This window comes from Pseudophryne corroboree, chromosome 12 (assembly GCF_028390025.1).
Source record: "Pseudophryne corroboree isolate aPseCor3 chromosome 12, aPseCor3.hap2, whole genome shotgun sequence".
NCBI classification, from domain to species: Eukaryota; Metazoa; Chordata; class Amphibia; order Anura; family Myobatrachidae; genus Pseudophryne; species Pseudophryne corroboree.
The window spans coordinates 74900332-74916941 of NC_086455.1; the positions used below are offsets into that span (position 1 = coordinate 74900332).

The 16610-nt window shown below is 48.9% G+C and overlaps 1 protein-coding gene and 1 pseudogene across 2 annotated transcripts in view; both read right to left on the reverse strand.

The window, feature by feature from the left end:
- The window catches only part of CDAN1 (codanin 1), a 390144-nt gene that overhangs the window by 5840 nt on the left and 367694 nt on the right, over positions 1 to 16610 (reverse strand). The window lies entirely within an intron of this gene.
- LOC134981614 (U5 spliceosomal RNA) lies at positions 288 to 395 on the reverse strand (annotated as a pseudogene).

Genomic DNA, 16610 nt, shown 5'->3' on the forward strand with positions numbered 1-16610 from the left:
CTCGTAGTTATAATTTGACATAGAATCGAGTGAAATAAACACTCTGGTACCCAAAGGGAAATTGGCCCTTTGGAAGACTGTCTTTTGTTAGGGCTGGCGGAGTCATTTCGAGACTCCGATGTTACCGCTCTTTTAATTTGAATTGCCAATGTTAACATAGGATTTTTAAAATTATTTTTAGTCTGCACTATAGCCTTACTCGCTATGTAGACAGACACCATAAAATAATAGGCAATAGACAGACACTTGCACGACTTAATGAAGTTATTATGTGTCATATATATATATGTTATTGCTGAACAGCATATTCATATGAAACTCAAGCTTGTTTCTCTCTACGGAAATCTTTAGCAAAAAACGAAAGATTTATTCGATATGAAGAGAAATCAAAATATTGTCTTTTATGTGAAAAGCAGTTCACATGGGCATATGAAACCCCAACCAAATTCCTACTAACTTCCCTGCGCCTCTGGTGGCTGAGAGATGTAGGGCAGGAATGTTCTAGAATTAATTAGAAATACAGATTACATGGCTGACTTATGTGAAAACTGAACCAAAAAATTCCCACTAACACCCCTGCGCCTCCTTGTGGAGTATAGGTGTATGGGCGGAATGTTCTGGAATTATAACCTGGAAGAACAGCAATGATTAAAATGACCGTCATGCCATGCTTCCACTGAAAATCACAGGACAGGTTACCTGCTGCAGCGTTAATATATAGGCTTAATAGCCTATTATACATTAAATATAGGCTTAATAGCCTATTCTACAGTTACAGGTCTATTATACAGTAAAATCCGTGCAGTTTACAATACATTATGCAGCCTTATGCTTTAGTTAGCCTTCCAGTTATTTCATTAACTGTTTAAACACTAAGCAGTCTCTTACCCCATGCAGCCTTCTGCTGCTATGGGCTTTACTCAACACTGCCTGCAGTGAATTGTATTATTTCCAACATATCTTATTCCCAAGCAGCCTTTGCTGCTGCTATGGGTCAATAACTTGTTTAAAAACTGAGCAGTCTCTTATTTAGAACTGAGCAGTGTCTTAACCCATGCAGCCTTTGCTGCTGCTATGGGCTTTACTCACCGTCACCCCCCCCGCAGCCGCGCTGCTTGTGTTGTAGCTTCTCCCTGTGCAGCGCCGGAAGCGAGTGCAGGGAGCTTGGGGAAACCCGGGGAGCGCTGGTATAGTGCGCCGGGGAGCCCTAGGAACGGGCGGCGCCTCATACAGCAGTGGCCGGGTGCAGCGCTGGAAGAGCGGCCGGCGTCTTTAGTGACGTACGGCCGCTCGGAGCTTTAGACCCGGGTACGCAGAGTGGCTGCTTGGGCGGCGCTCGCGTACAGTGGCTGGGAGAGCGGCCGGCGTCTGAGTGACGTGCGGCCGCTCGGTTACCGTGCTGGGAGAGCGGCCGGCGTCTGAGTGACGTGCGGCCGCTCGGTTACAGTGGCAGAGTACTGGTACAGTGGCTGGGAGAGCGGCCGGCGTCTGTGAGTGACGTGCGGCCGCTCTCTCGTGCAGCGGGGTCCTCTGTAAGCGGCGGGCAAAGCGGCGGTAAAAATAAAGGCTTTTCCCACACAGCAGGGCGGCAGCGTGAGCTGACCGCCCTGACCCCCCCACCATACCTTGCAGTGTCGCACTTCTGTAAGCTCCGTCCAGATTGTGACGGGGCTTCCATCCTGGCTGTGACGGGGCTTCTTACTGTAAGCACCGTCCAGTTTTCAGCTCTCCTCCTGGCTGTGACGGGGCTTGTAATCTCCGTCCAGTTGCAGTAGGAGACAGTCTGCCTGTGGCTGTGAGGGTGCTCTTTGTGAGGACCGACACGCCATGCGCTGCCTTGTAGCGCCTGTGGCTGTGAGGGTGCTCTTTGTGAGGACCGACACGCCATTCGCTGCCCGTGCAGCGGCACTATCCCGGACCCATGTTTTTCCAGAAACTGGGAAGGGATGTGCTAAGTGTAAAAATAAAAAGTAAAAATAAAAATTTAAAAATAAAAATCCAAGTGTGGATATACCACAAGCCTTGTTCGTGCTGTGAGCACCGAAAAAACACTGAGGTCGTACACTGAGGTACTCGGGGATATGGAGGGGGGGGAGGGTCCTAAATTTAAATATTCAGTGCCCTTGTTCGGCTACGCCCGTCCATATCCCAAGAGTACTCCAGTGACCCCTAGTGGATGATAAAGAAAATCTGCTTCCCAGTTGTATATGACTGGAATGAAAGCTGCCAAAGTAGTAGAAACAAGACAGCATCCTCTTAGTGAAGGCATAAAACACAACCCTTCACTTAATAGCATTGGGGGTAATTCTGAGTTGATCGCAGCAGGAATTTTGTTAGCAGTTGGGCAAAACCATGTGCACTGCAGGAAGGGCAGATATAACGTGCAGAGAGAGTTAGATTTGGGTGTGGTGTGGTCAATCTGCAATCTAAATTGCAGTGTAAAAATAAAGCAGCCAGTATTTACCCTGCACAGAAACAAAATAAACCACCCAAATCTAACTCTCTGCAAATGTTATATCTGCCCTCCCTGCAGTGGACATGGTCAGAAGTTTGGGCTTCTCATGGCTCCATAAGCTGTAAGCTTGGCTGAAGCTTCAATATTGCTCAGTCCGAAGACTGATAGTTATCAATCCCAAAGGGTCTGCTCTCAACAGAGGGTCTTTCTCCTCAACCACTAATCAAGAGACAGACAAGCATATCGGGACAAACTCATAACTTGACAGACATTGGGGGGAATGTAATAGGGTGTGACAATCAAAAAGTGAGAGATTTCAACCAAGTTGATTTTGCCATGTAAATGATTGCCACTTTAAAAAGAAAAACAAGAGAATTCTCCTAAAAAAGGAGATTTATGGTAGACTTACCATGGTTAAATCTGTTTCTGCAAGGTACACTGGATTCCACAGGGAATACATCAGGGTGTAGAGTTGGATCTTAATCCGAGGCACCAACAGGCTAAAGCTTTGACTGTTCCCAGGATGCATTGCACTGCCTCCTCTATAACCCCGCCTCCAGGCACTTGAACTCAGTTTCGTTAACCAGTCCAATGCAGTAGCAGGTAAAAGAGACGGTAGATGTTAGTCATAGTAGGAACTGAAGACCAGCCTGTGCATAGGCTTGTGCAATCATCATTCTAATCCATCTGTCCAAGGTTTGCTTATTTGCAGGCCAGCCACGTTTGTGAAAACCAAAAAGTACAAAAAGGGTATCTGACCTCCTAAGGGAGGCACTCCTCTCTATGTAAATACGGAGAGCCCGTACCACATCCAAAGAAATAAAGGCGGGAACCACAATCTCTTGGTTAAGATGAAAAGATGATACCACCTTAGGTAGATAACCAGGGCGGTCCCGATGAAAAATCAGAAAGGGTGGACGACAGGACAAAGGGACTAAGTCCGACTCCCTCCTAGCAGAGGCAATAGCCAGTAAAAACACAACCTTAAGTTTAAGACATTTAACGTCCACAAACTCAAGAGGTTCAAATGGAGACTCTTGTAGTGCACTTAAGACAACAGACAGATCCCATGGAGCCAACAGGAGGGACATAGGGAGGCTGTATCCGTAAAACACCCTGAGTGAAAGTATGAACGTCAGGAATAGAAGCAATTTTACTCTGAAACCACACCGACAAGGCAGATATATGAAACTTGAGGGAGGCCAGACGAAGGCCTTGTTGCAGAAAAGCCAAAAGACTAGAAGTTCTGAACGAACAGGCATCATAATTCTTAGCAGCACACCATGTGAAGTAAGAGTTCTAAACCCTGTAATAAATCCATGCAGAAGCCGGTTTGTGGGCCCACAACATAGTTTGAATGACCGCCTCAGAGAATCCCTTGGCCTTCAGGAGTGAAGCTTCAAGAGCCATGCCGTCAAAGCCAGTCTGGCCAGGTCCGGATAGACACAAGGGCCCTGAACGAGGTGGTCTGGGCCTTGAGGAAGTAGAAGAGGACGCTCTATCGATAGACCCTGAAGGTCTGAGAAACAATGCCGTCTGGGCCACGCTGGAGCGACTAGAAGTAGCATTCCTCTTTCTTGCTTGAACTTCCGTAGTACCCTCGGCAGGAGTGACACTGGAGGGAACACGTATGGCAGCCAAAAGTTCCATGGAATTGCCAGTGCGTCCACGAATGCTGCTTGAGGATCCCTTGTCCTTGATCCAAAGACCGGAACCTTGTGATTGTGTCGAGACGCCATCAGGTCTACATCTGGTAGGCACCACTTGTCCACTAGGAGTTGAAAGATTTCCAGATGAAGATTCCACTCTCCGTCGTAAACGTCCTGACGACTGAGGAAATCCGCTTCCCAGTTGAGGACTCCGGGAATGAACAATGCCGATACTGCTGGCAGATGGCGTTCCGCCCAACACAGGATTTTTGATACTTACACATTGCCATGCGGCTTCGAGTGCCGCCTTGATGATTTATGTACGCCACCGTGGTGGCATTGTCTGATTGTACTTGAACAGGCCTGTTCTGTACTAGAGGCAGGGCCAGTGTAAACGCATTGAACACTGCCCACAATTCCAGAATGTTTATCGGGAGGAGAGATTCCTCCCTGGTGCACCGACCCTGGAGAGAGTGTTGCGCCAACACCGCGCCCCAACCACACAGACTGGCGTCCGTTGTCAGGAGGACCCAGTTGGAGATCCAGAAGGGATGGCCCCTGCTCAACTGTTGGTCCTGTAGCCACCAGCTCAGTGACAGACGAACCTCTGGAGTCAAAATCATTTGAGACCTGATCCGATGAGGCAGCACGTTCCACTTGGAAAGGATTAACCTCTGCAGAGGGCTGGAATGAAATTGAGTGTACTCTACCATGTCGAAAGCCGACACCATGAGGCCTAGTACTTGCATCGCTGAGTGTATCAACACTCATGGGCGAGAGAGGAAATATCTGATTCTGTCCAGAAGTTTAGGAATTTCTCTGGAGACAAAAACAATCATTAGCTGTGTGTGTCCAGTAGTGGCCCCAGGTGCACCATGCTCCGAGCAGGGACCAGCGAGGACTTTTTCCAGTTGATGAGCCACCCGTGGGCTTGTAGGAATTGGACCGTCAGATACAGCAAATAAGTCGTCCAGATACGGCAGGATCCTGATACCCTGACGGCGGCGAAGAGCGGCATCACGGCCATGACCTTGGTGAAGATCCGAGGGGCCGTGGCCAATCCAAAAGGCCGGGCCTGGAATTTATAATGTAGTTTGCCAATAACAAACCGCAGATATTGCTGATGCAACATGGCAATAGGTATGTGCAGGTAAGCATCCTGTATGTCCAGGGATACCATATAATCTTCGGGTTCCATGGCCAGCACAATAGAGCGCAGAGTTTCCATACGGAATTTGGATACTCTCACAAATTTGTTCAATGATTTGAGGTTGAGTATAGGCCGGAAGGACCCATTTGGCTTCGGAACTAGAAACAGGGTCAAACAGTATCCGCTACCTCTCTGAGACAGAGGTACCGCCACTACCACTCCTGTGTCCAGGAGGGATTGTACAACCAAGTGTAGAGCTTGCGCTTTTAACGGATCCGCAGGGAAAACCGTAGTGCAAAACTGGCGAGGGGGACGTCTCTTGAAAGAGATTGCGTACCCGTGAGAGACAACTTACCATACCCAGGCTTCCGAAGTGGTCTTTAATCAGGCCTGAGCGAACTGCAGAAGTCGGCCTCCCACCCTGGGGTCCCCCAGGGGGAGGCCTGCCCCGTCATTCAGCAGGCTTGTCTTGTTTGGAAGCAGGCTGACGGGCAGCCCAGGATTGTTTAGATTTGGGCTTAGTGTTATGTAAGCACTAGCCTGTCTCGGATATGCCTGACCTTTTGCTTTCCCTGGAGCTCGAAAGGAACGAAAAGTTGTACTCTTAGCCTTCGGAGCAGAAGGATTAGTACTTGGCAGAAACGCAGTCTTGGCAGTCGCCAAGTCAGTCACAATCTTGTTCAGATCCTCCCCAAATAGGATGTCACCCTTAAAAGGAAGCACCTCCAAAGTCTTTTTGGAGTCCAGGTCTACCTTCCAGGACCTTAACCACAGAATCCGGCAAGCCAGGATAGACGTAGTAGACGCCTTGGCCGCCATTACACCTGCCTCAGAGGCCACCTCCTGAATATTGTGGGAGGCTATGGTAATATAAGACAGATATTGTCTGGCAGTGTCAGAAAAATCCTGAGGCAGCTCAGCCTCAATTGCCTGAACCCATGCTTCAACTCCTTTCGCAGCCCAGGAGGCTGCCATAGTGGGTCTATGTACAGCACCGGTAAGAGATTAAAATAAGAATTTACTCACCGGTAATTCTATTTCTCGTAGTCCGTAGTGGATGCTGGGAACTCCGTAAGGACCATGGGGAATAGCGGGCTCCGAAGGAGGCTGGGCACTCTAGAAAGATCTTAGACTACCTGGTGTGCACTGGCCCCTCCCACTATGACCCTCCTCCAAGCCTCAGTTAGGTACTGTGCCCGGACGAGCGTACACAATAAGGAAGGATTTTGAATCCCGGGTAAGACTCATACCAGCCACACCAATCACACCGTACAACTCGTGATATGAAACACAGTTAACAGTATGAAACAATAGAGCCTCTCAACAGATGGCTCAACAATAACCCGATTTAGTTAACAATAACTATGTACAAGTATTGCAGATAAACCGCACTTGGGATGGGCGCCCAGCATCCACTACGGACTACGAGAAATAGAATTACCGGTGAGTAAATTCTTATTTTCTCTGACGTCCTAGTGGATGCTGGGAACTCCGTAAGGACCATGGGGATTATACCAAAGCTCCCAAACGGGCGGGAGAGTGCGGATGACTCTGCAGCACCGAATGAGAGAACTCCAGGTCCTCCTCAGCCAGGGTATCAAATTTGTAGAATTTTGCAAACGTGTTTGCCCCTGACCAAGTAGCTGCTCGGCAAAGTTGTAAAGCCGAGACCCCTCGGGCAGCCGCCCAAGATGAGCCCACCTTCCTTGTGGAATGGGCATTGACAGATTTTGGCTGTGGCAGGCCTGCCACAGTATGTGCAAGCTGAATTGTACTACAAATCCAACGAGCAATAGTCTGCTTAGAAGCAGGAGCACCCAGCTTGTTAGGTGCATATAGGATAAACAGCGAGTCAGATTTTCTGACTCTAGCCGTTCTGGAAACATATTTTCAGTGCCCTGACAACGTCTAGCAACTTGGAGTCCTCCAAGTCCCTAGTAGCCGCAGGCACCACAATAGGCTGGTTCAGGTGAAACGCTGACACCACCTTTGGGAGAAACTGGGGACGAGTCCTCAATTCTGCCCTATCCATATGGAAAATCAAATAAGGGCTTTTACAAGACAAAGCCGCCAATTTTGATACTCGCCTGGCAGAAGCAAAGGCCAATAACATAACCACCTTCCACGTGAGATATTTCAGATCCACGGTTTTTAGTGGTTCAAACCAATGTGATTTTAAGAAACTCAACACCACGTTGAGATCCCAAGGTGCCACAGGAGGCACAAACGGGGGCTGACTATGCAGCACTCCTTTTATAAATGTCTGAACTTCAGGTACTGAAGCTAGTTCTTTTTGAAAGAAAATCGACAGAGCAGAGATCTGTACCTTAATGGAACCCAATTTAAGGCCCATAGTCACTCCTGCTTGCAGGAAATGCAGAAATCGACCTAGTTGAAATTCCTCTGTTGGGGCCCTTTCGGCCTCACACCATGCAACATATTTTCGCCATATGCGGTGATAATGAGTTGCTGTAACCTCTTTCCTGGCTTTAGTAAGCGTAGGAATGACTTCCTCCGGAATTCCCTTTTCCTTCAGGATCCGGCGTTCAACCGCCATGCCGTCAAACGCAGCCGCGGTAAGTCTTGGAACAGACAGGGCCCCTGCTGCCGCAGGTCCTGTCTGAGTGGCAGAGGCCATGGGTCCTCTGATATAAATTCTTGAAGTTCTGGGTACCAAGCTCTTCTTGGCCATCCACGAGTATCGTTCTTACTCCTCGCCTTTTTATTATTCTCAGTACCTTTGGTATGAGAGGCAGAGGGGAGAAAACATAAACCGACTGGTACACCCACGGTGTTACCAGAGCGTCCATAGCTATCGCCTGAGGGTCCCTTGACCCGGTGCAATATCTTTTATAGCTTTTTGTTGAGGCGGGACGCCATCATGTCCACCTGTGGCCTTTCCCAATGGTGTACAACCCTATTGGAAGACTTCTGGAGGAAGTCCCCATTCTCCCGTGTGGAGGTCGTGTCTGTTGAGAAGATCTGCTTCCCAGTTGTCCACTCCGGGAATGAACACTGCTGACAGTGCTAACACATGATTTTCCGCCTATCGGAGAATCCTTGTGGCTTCTGCCATCGCCATCCTGCTTCTTGTGCCGCCCTGTTGGTTTACATGGGCTACTGCCGTGATGTTGTCTGATTGGATCAGTACCGGCTGGTTTTGAAGCAGAGGCCTTGCCGGCCTCAGGGCATTGTAAATGGCCCTCAGGTCCAGAATATTTATGTGTAGGGAAATAACCTGACTTGACCAAAGTCCCTGGAAATTTCTTCCCTGTGTGACTGCCTCCCAGCCTCAAAGGCTGGAATCCATGGTCACTAGGACCTAGTCCTGTATGCCGAACCTGCGGCCCTCTTGAAGATGGGCACTCTGCAGCCACCACAGTAGAGATACCCTGGTCCTTGGAGACAGGGTTATCAGCCTATGCATCGGAAGATGCGATCCGGAGCACTTGTCCAACAGGTCCCTCTGAAAAGTTCTTGTATGGAACCTGCCTAATGGGATTGCTTCGTAGGAAGCTACCATTTTTCCCAGGACTCGCGTGCAATGATGCACCGCTACCTATTTTGGCTTCAGGAGGTCTCTGACTAGAGAGGACAACTCCTTGGCTTTCTCCTCCAGGAGAAACACTATTTCTGGTTTATGTCCAGAACCATCCCCAGGAACAGTAGACGTGTCATAGGAACCAGCTGTGACTTTGGACTGTTTAGAATCCAACCATGCTGTTGTAGCACTTTCCAAAATAGTGTTACCCCGACTACCAACTGCTCCTTGGACCTTATAACGAGATTGTCCAAGTACGGGATAATTACAACTCTCTTTTTTCGAAGGAGTATCAACATTTAGGCCATTACCTTGATAAAACACCCTCGGTGCCATGTACAGTCCAAACGGCAGTGTCTGGACTTGGTAATGGTAATCCTGTACCACAAATCTGAGGTACTCCTGGCGAGGATGGTAAATGGGGACATGCAGGTAAGCATCCTTGATGTCCCAGGATACCATGTAATCCCCCTCGTCCAGGCTTGCAATAACCGCCCTGAGCGATTCCATCTTGAACTTGAATTTTTTTATGTATGTGTTCAAGGATTTTAAATATAAAATGGGTCACACCGAACCATGCGGTTTCGGTACCCCAACCCGTGTGGAATAGTAACCCCGTCCTTGTTGAAGTAGGGGCACCTTGAGTATTACCTGCTGGGAATACCGCTTATTAATTGCCTCTAGCACAGCCTCCCTGCCTGAGGGAGTTGTCAGCAAGGCATATTTTAGGAAACGGCTGGGGGGAGACATCTCGAATTCCAGCTTGTACCCCTGAAATACTACTTGAAAGAAACAGGGATCCACCTGTGAGCGAGCCCACTAATTGCTGAAATTTTTGAGACGGCCCCCCACCGTACCTGGCTACACCTGTGGAGCACCCGCGTCATGGTGTGGACTCACAGGAGGCGGGGGAAGAATCTTGATTCTGGGAACAGGCTGACTGGTGCAGCTTTTTCCCTCTACCCTTGTCTCTGTACAGAAAGGAAGCGCCATTTGACCCGCTTGCTTTTCTGAAGCCGAAAGGACTGTACCTTTGTCTGTGAGGAAACCTGAGGTAAAATTATTTCTTCCCAGCAGTTGCTGTGGATACGAGGTCCCAGAGACCATCCCTAAATAATTCCTCACCCTTATAAGGCTCTCTATGCGCTTTTTAAGTCAGCATCACCTGTCCAGTGACAGGTCTCTAATACCCTCCTGACAGAATGGACATTACATTTATTTTGGATGCCAGCCGGCAAAATATCCCCCTGTGCATCCCCCATATATAAGACGACGTCTTTAATATGTTTTTATGTTTGCCAACTAGTATCCCTGTTTGACAGGGTCACCGACCACGCTGCAGCAGCACTATCTGCAGGTCTCAGTCTAGTACCTGAGTGTGTAATACAGACTTCAGGATAGCCTCCTGTTTTTTATCAACAGGTACCTATTAAAGTGGCCGTATCCTAAGACGGCAGTGCCACCTTTTTTGACAAACGTGTGAGCGCCTTATCCACCCTAGGGGATATCTCCCAGCGTAACTTATCCACCTGGCGGGAAAGGGTGCGCCATCAGTAACTTTTTATAAATTACCAGTTTCTTAACGGGGGAACCCACGCTTTTCACACACTTCATTTATTCATCTGATGTGGGAACAAAACACTGCCTGTTTTTTCTCCCCAAACCTAAAACCCATTTTTAGAGGTGCTTGGGTTAAAGTCAGAAATGTATAACACATTTTTTTATTGCCGGGATCAAGTCACGGATGTTCCTAGTGGATTGTGTATATGTCTCCACCTTATCGACACTGGAGTCAGACTCCGTGTCGACATCTGTGTCTGCCATCTGAGAGAGCGGGCGTTTTTGAGCCCCTGATGGCCTTTGAGACGCCTGGGCAGGCGCGGGCTGCGAAGACGGCTGTCCCACAGCTGTTACATCATCCACCCTTTTATGTAAGGAGTTGACACTGTCGGTTAATACCTTTCACCTATCCATCCACTCTGGTGTCGGCCCCACAGGGGGCGACATCACATATATCGGCCTCTGTTCCGTCACCATATAAGCCTCCTCATTCAACATGTCGACACAGCCGTACCGACACACCGCAGACACACAGGGAATGCTCTAAACGAGGACAGGACCCACAAAAGCCCTTTGGGGGGACAGAGTGAGAGTATGCCAGCACACACCAGAGCGCTATATAATGCAGGGACTAACTGAGTTATGTCCCCTATAGCTGCTGTTTTTATATATAATGTATACTGCGCCTAAATTTAGTGCCCCCCCTCTCTTTATTAACCCTTTGTAGACTGCAGGGGAGAGCTAGGGAGCTTCCTTCCAGCGGAGCTGTGAGGGAAAATGGCGCCAGTGTGCTGAGGAGATAGGCTCCGCCCCTTTTTCGCGGCCTATTCTCCCGTTTTTTATGGAATTCTGGCAGGGGTATTTACCTCATATATAGCCCCTGGGGCTATATATTGAGGTATTTTAGCCAGCCAAGGTGTTTTTATTGCTGCCTCAGGGCGCCCCCCCCCAGCGCCCTGCACTCTCAGTGACCGGAGTGTGAAGTGTGTGAGAGGAGCAATGGCGCACAGCTGCAGTGCTGTGCGCTACCTTGGTGAAGACAGAGTCTTCATGCCGCCGATTTTCCGGACCATCTTCTTGCTTCTGGCTCTGTAAGGGGGACGGCGGCGCGGCTCCGGGACCGAACATCAAGGCTGGGCCTGCGGTCGATCCCTCTGGAGCTAATGGTGTCCAGTAGCCTAAGAAGCCCAATCCGGCTGCAAGCAGGCGAGTTCGCTTCTTCTCCCCTTAGTCCCTCGCTGCAGTGAGCCTGTTGCCAGCAGGTCTCACTGAAAAAAAAATAAAATCTAAGACTATTACTTTCTAAGAGCTCAGGAGAGCCCCTAGTGTGCATCCAACCTCGGCCGGGCACGAAATCTAACTGAGGCTTGGAGGAGGGTCATAGTGGGAGGGGCCAGTGCACACCAGGTAGTCTAAGATCTTTCTAGAGTGCCCAGCCTCCTTCGGAGCCCGCTATTCCCCATGGTCCTTACGGAGTTCCCAGCATCCACTAGGACGTCAGAGAAATAGACTTCAGGAAACCCCCCACACGCTTATCCGTCGGTTCCTTCAGTGAGGTGACAGCAGTGACAGGCACCATGAGACGGGCGACATGAGAGTCCAACGGCGGTGGAGTTTCCCACTTGTTACTCAACTCCGCAGGGATAGGATAACGAGCTAGCATCTTTTTAGACAGGGAAAACTTCTTTCCTGGAGACGACCAGGATTCCTGATGTATGGCAATTAAAAGGTCAGAATGTGGTAGGACTACTTTAGCAACCTTCTGACGTTTGAACTTATCAGGTTTCATAGCAGTAGGCTCGAACTCATCATCAATTTGGAGAATCAGCTTGATAGCCTCCACTAGGTCAGGAACATCAACCTAGGTTATAGGTTCCTCATCAGAAGCAAGTGTCTGACGGATCAGTATATTCCCCATCCTCATCTGAAGAATTATCCAAAATATTAGTGGATTGGGAGGAAGAATGGCCCGCTTAGATGACCCCTTGGAACCAGATGGGCGTGGGGTAGACTTTGTCTACCCAGTTATAACAATTAAACCAATCGTTGGTTAGACACGAGTGTCCGCCCAGGGCGGATTAACTACAGGGACAAAATGTGGCTGCAATGGCACAGGTGGTCCCACAGGGGGCGTAAGACGTGTTACAAGCATAGTAAGTATACTTGAAACCACTGCCCAAGGTGGGTCCTGATTGGCCACAGGTGGACTGGGAGATGTATGGCACCCAGTGCCTTAACCAGCAGCTAACACTTCCCCCAGCGGTAAATCTGCGGTGACAGCACTGCAGGATGCAAAAGCGGCCGCAGATTTCCCACCCTGTGTGGCAGACAATATAGAGAATGTAGCCTTAGAGCGTAACAGAACAATATAGCTAGATAAACACAATACCTGCAAATAACCCCGTTTTATGTGACAGTAAATACAGGGCACAAACAGGATTTAAGCGGTATGAGGTGACTGAAATACACAGTAAAAAAATACAAAATAGTATATACTGTGTAGCACTAATATATATATATATAGAGAGAGAGAGAGAGAGAGACCCTGAGTGAATTAGGTGCATAACATGTATGTTAAACGTTTCCTGTGCGAGCAGGTCAGATTAAGCACTTGCTGGTGTGCTCACACACTGATGCAACCATGCCAGGCAAGCGGTTAAAATAGACTTAAGGAGGCCCTCTGCTCTCTGATCTATGCAAGGCCCAAGCGTTGCTGCACTAGGTATGGGAATGGTGACTGAACTGGACAACCTGAAACTGGAGGCATCAACAATTAGAGGCAATTTCCACTATACTGTATCTTCACTATGAGGAGCATAATAGGACAAAAATCTGCATGGGCTTTGGTACTTAAAGTCTGGCCACACCCATGCCTGTCCAACTAGATCCAGAAGATGCAACAAGGAACGGAAGAAATCAGATGCTTCTCCTTATGATTCTACATAGAATAATGGTTCTCAAACTGGGTGCCTTGGGACACTTGCAGGGGTGCCTTGGATTGGTGGTTCAGGACAAATTTAAATTATTTATCGTCCAATTGATAGCCAAAACCAGTGCTGGTGGCTGCCAATTATAAAATATACAGACAAACAGAAACAAATCTTGTCCACTTAACAGAGCCTAAGTATGACATATAAACACAATTTACGTAATTTTTTTCTTTTCTACACTTATCAATTAGAAACTTTTGGCCTAGGGATGCCGTGAAAAAAAAATAGGATTTTAATACCTACCGGTAAATCCTTTTCTCTAAGTCAATAGAGGATGCTGGGGACTCCGAAAGGACCATGGGGTATAGACGGGCTCCGCAGGAGACATGGGCACCATAAGACTTTAAATGGGTGTGAACTGGCTCCTCCCTCTATGCCCCTCCTCCAGACCTCAGTTATAGGAACTGTGCCCAGAGGAGACGGACATTTCGAGGAAAAGGATTTTGTAAAACTAAGGGTGAAATACATACCAGCTCACACCACGCACACCGTACAACATGGCCTGTAACTACAACCAGTTAACAGCGTGAATCAAAACAATCAGCAGCAGGCTGACAACCTTTGTGTAACATAAGCAATAACCATTAACAAGTACTGCAGATAGAGTCCGCACTGGGACGGGCGCCCAGCATCCTCTACGGACTTAGAGAAAAGGATTTACCGGTAGGTATTAAAATCCTATTTTATCCTACGTCCTGGAGGATGCTGGGGACTCCGAAAGGACCATGGGGTTTATACCAAAGCTCCAGACCGGGCGGGAGAGTGCGGATGACTCTGCAGCACCGATTGAGCAAACATGAGGTCCTCATCAGCCAGGGTATCAAACTTGTAGAATTTTGCAAACGTGTTTGACCCCGACCAAGTAGCTGCTCGGCAAAGCTATAATGCCGAGACACCCCGGGCAGCCGCCCAAGACGAGCCCACCTTCCTAGTGGAATGGGCCTTCACCTAATTCGGTAACGGCAATCCAGCTGTAGAATGGGCAAGCCGAATCGTATTACAGATCCAGCGTGCAATAGTCTGCTTAGAAGCAGGAGCCCCAACCTTGTTGGAAGCATATAGGACAAACAGCGCCTCTGATTCCCTAATACGAGCCGTTCTGGCCACATAAATTTTCAAGCTCTGACCACATCGAGAGACTTAGAATCCACCAAAGCTTCCGTAGCCACAGGTACCACAATAGGTTGGTTCATGTGAAACGCAGAAACCACCTTTGGCAGAAATTGTTGACGAGTTCTCAATTCTGCTCTATCAACATGGAAGACCAAGTTAGGGCTTTTGTGAGACAAAGCCGCCAACTCTGACACTCGCCTTGCGGACGCCAAGGCCAATAGCATGACCACCTTCCAAGTGAGAAACTTCAACTCAACCGTTTGTAACGGTTCAAACCAATGTGACGCTAGGAACTGTAACACCACATTAAGGTCCCATGGTGCCACCGGAGGCACAAATGGAGGCTGTATGTGCAGCACCCCCTTCACGAAAGTCTGTACTTCTGGAAGCGAGGCCAATTCCCTTTGAAAGAAAATAGATAAGGCCGAAATCTGCACTTTAATGGAGCCTAACTTTAGGCCCGCATCCACGCCTGATTGCAAAAAATTGAAAAAACGACCCAGCTGATATTCTTCCGTAGGCGCCTTCTTGGATTCACACCAAGACACATATTTTCTCCAAATACGGTGGTAATGCTTCACCGTTACCTCCTTTCTAGCCTTCAGTAAAGTCGGAATGACTTCTCTGGGAATACCTTTTCGAGCTAGAATTTGGCGCTCAACCGCCATGCCGTCAAACGCAGCCGCGGTAAGTCTTGGAACACGCATGGCCCTTGCCGTAACAGATCCTCTCTCAGAGGAAGAGATACGGATACCAGACCCTCCTTGGCCAGTCTGGAACAACGAGTATCGTCCGAACTCCTGTTCTTATGATTTTTAACACCTCTGGAATGAGCGGAAATGGAGGGAACACATAGACCGACTGAAACACCCACGGCGTCACTAGCGCGTCCACTGCAAGTGCCTGAGGGTCCCTCGACCTGGAACAATATGCCTGAAGCTTATTGTTGAGGCGAGACGCCATCATGTCTACATGAGGAAGTCCCCAACGACTTGTCACTTCTCCAAAGACCTCTTGATGAAGACCCCACTCTCCTGGATGGAGATCGCGTCTGCTGAGGAAGTCTGCCTCCCAGTTGTCCACGCCTGGTATATAGACCGCTGACAGAGCGCTTACATGTCTTTCCGCCCATCGAAGAATCTTTGTAGCCTCTGCCATTGCTGCTCTGCTCCTTGTTCTGCCCTGGCGGTTTACGTGCGTCGCAGCTGTTATGTTGTCCGACTGAATCAGGACGGGTAGGCCGCGAAGGAGATGTTCTGCTTGCAGAAGGGCGTTGTAAATGGCCCTTAATTCCAGGATGTTTATGTGCAGACAAGCTTCCTGGCCTGACCATTTTCCCTGGAAATTCTCCCCTTGAGTGACTGCTCCCCAACCCCGGAGACTCGCATCCGTGATTACCAGGACCCAATCCTGGATCCCGAACCGGCGACCCTCCAGTAGGTGAGAACTTTGGAGCCACCACAGTAGAGAAATCCTGGCCTTGGGGGACAGGCATATTCTCCGGTGCATGTGTAGATGGGACCCGGACCATTTGTCCAACAGGTCCCACTACAAACGTTCTGGCATGAAATCTGCCTAACGGAATCGCCTCGTAGGCCGCTACCATCTTCCCCAGCACTCGAGTGCACTGATGAATCAACACTCTTGCCAGTTTCAGAAGGTCCTTGACCATGGACTGGATTTCCAGAGCTTTTTCCCCCCGAGAGAAAAACTCTCTGTAGATCCGTGTCCAGAACCATGCCCAAGAACGACAGCCGTGTTGTCGGAATTAACTGCGACTTTGGTAGTGACAATCCTGAACAGCGAACCTTAGGTACGCCTGATGAGGAGGATATATGGGGTCATGTAGGTAAGCATCCTTTATGTCGACTGATACCCTAAAATCCCCTCCCTCTAGACTGGAGATCACTGCACGCAGAGATTCCATCTTGAATTTGAAACTTTTCAAATACAGATTGAGGGACTTTAAATTCAGAATCGGTCTGACTGAGCCATCCAGCTTCGGGACCACAAACAGGCTTGAATAAACCCCTTCTCCCCATTGTGACGGGGGCACCTCGACAATGACCAGCTGCTGACACAGCTTCTGTATTGCCGCACTCACTACCTCCCTTTCTGGAAGGGAAGCTGGTAAGGCCGATTTGAAAAATCG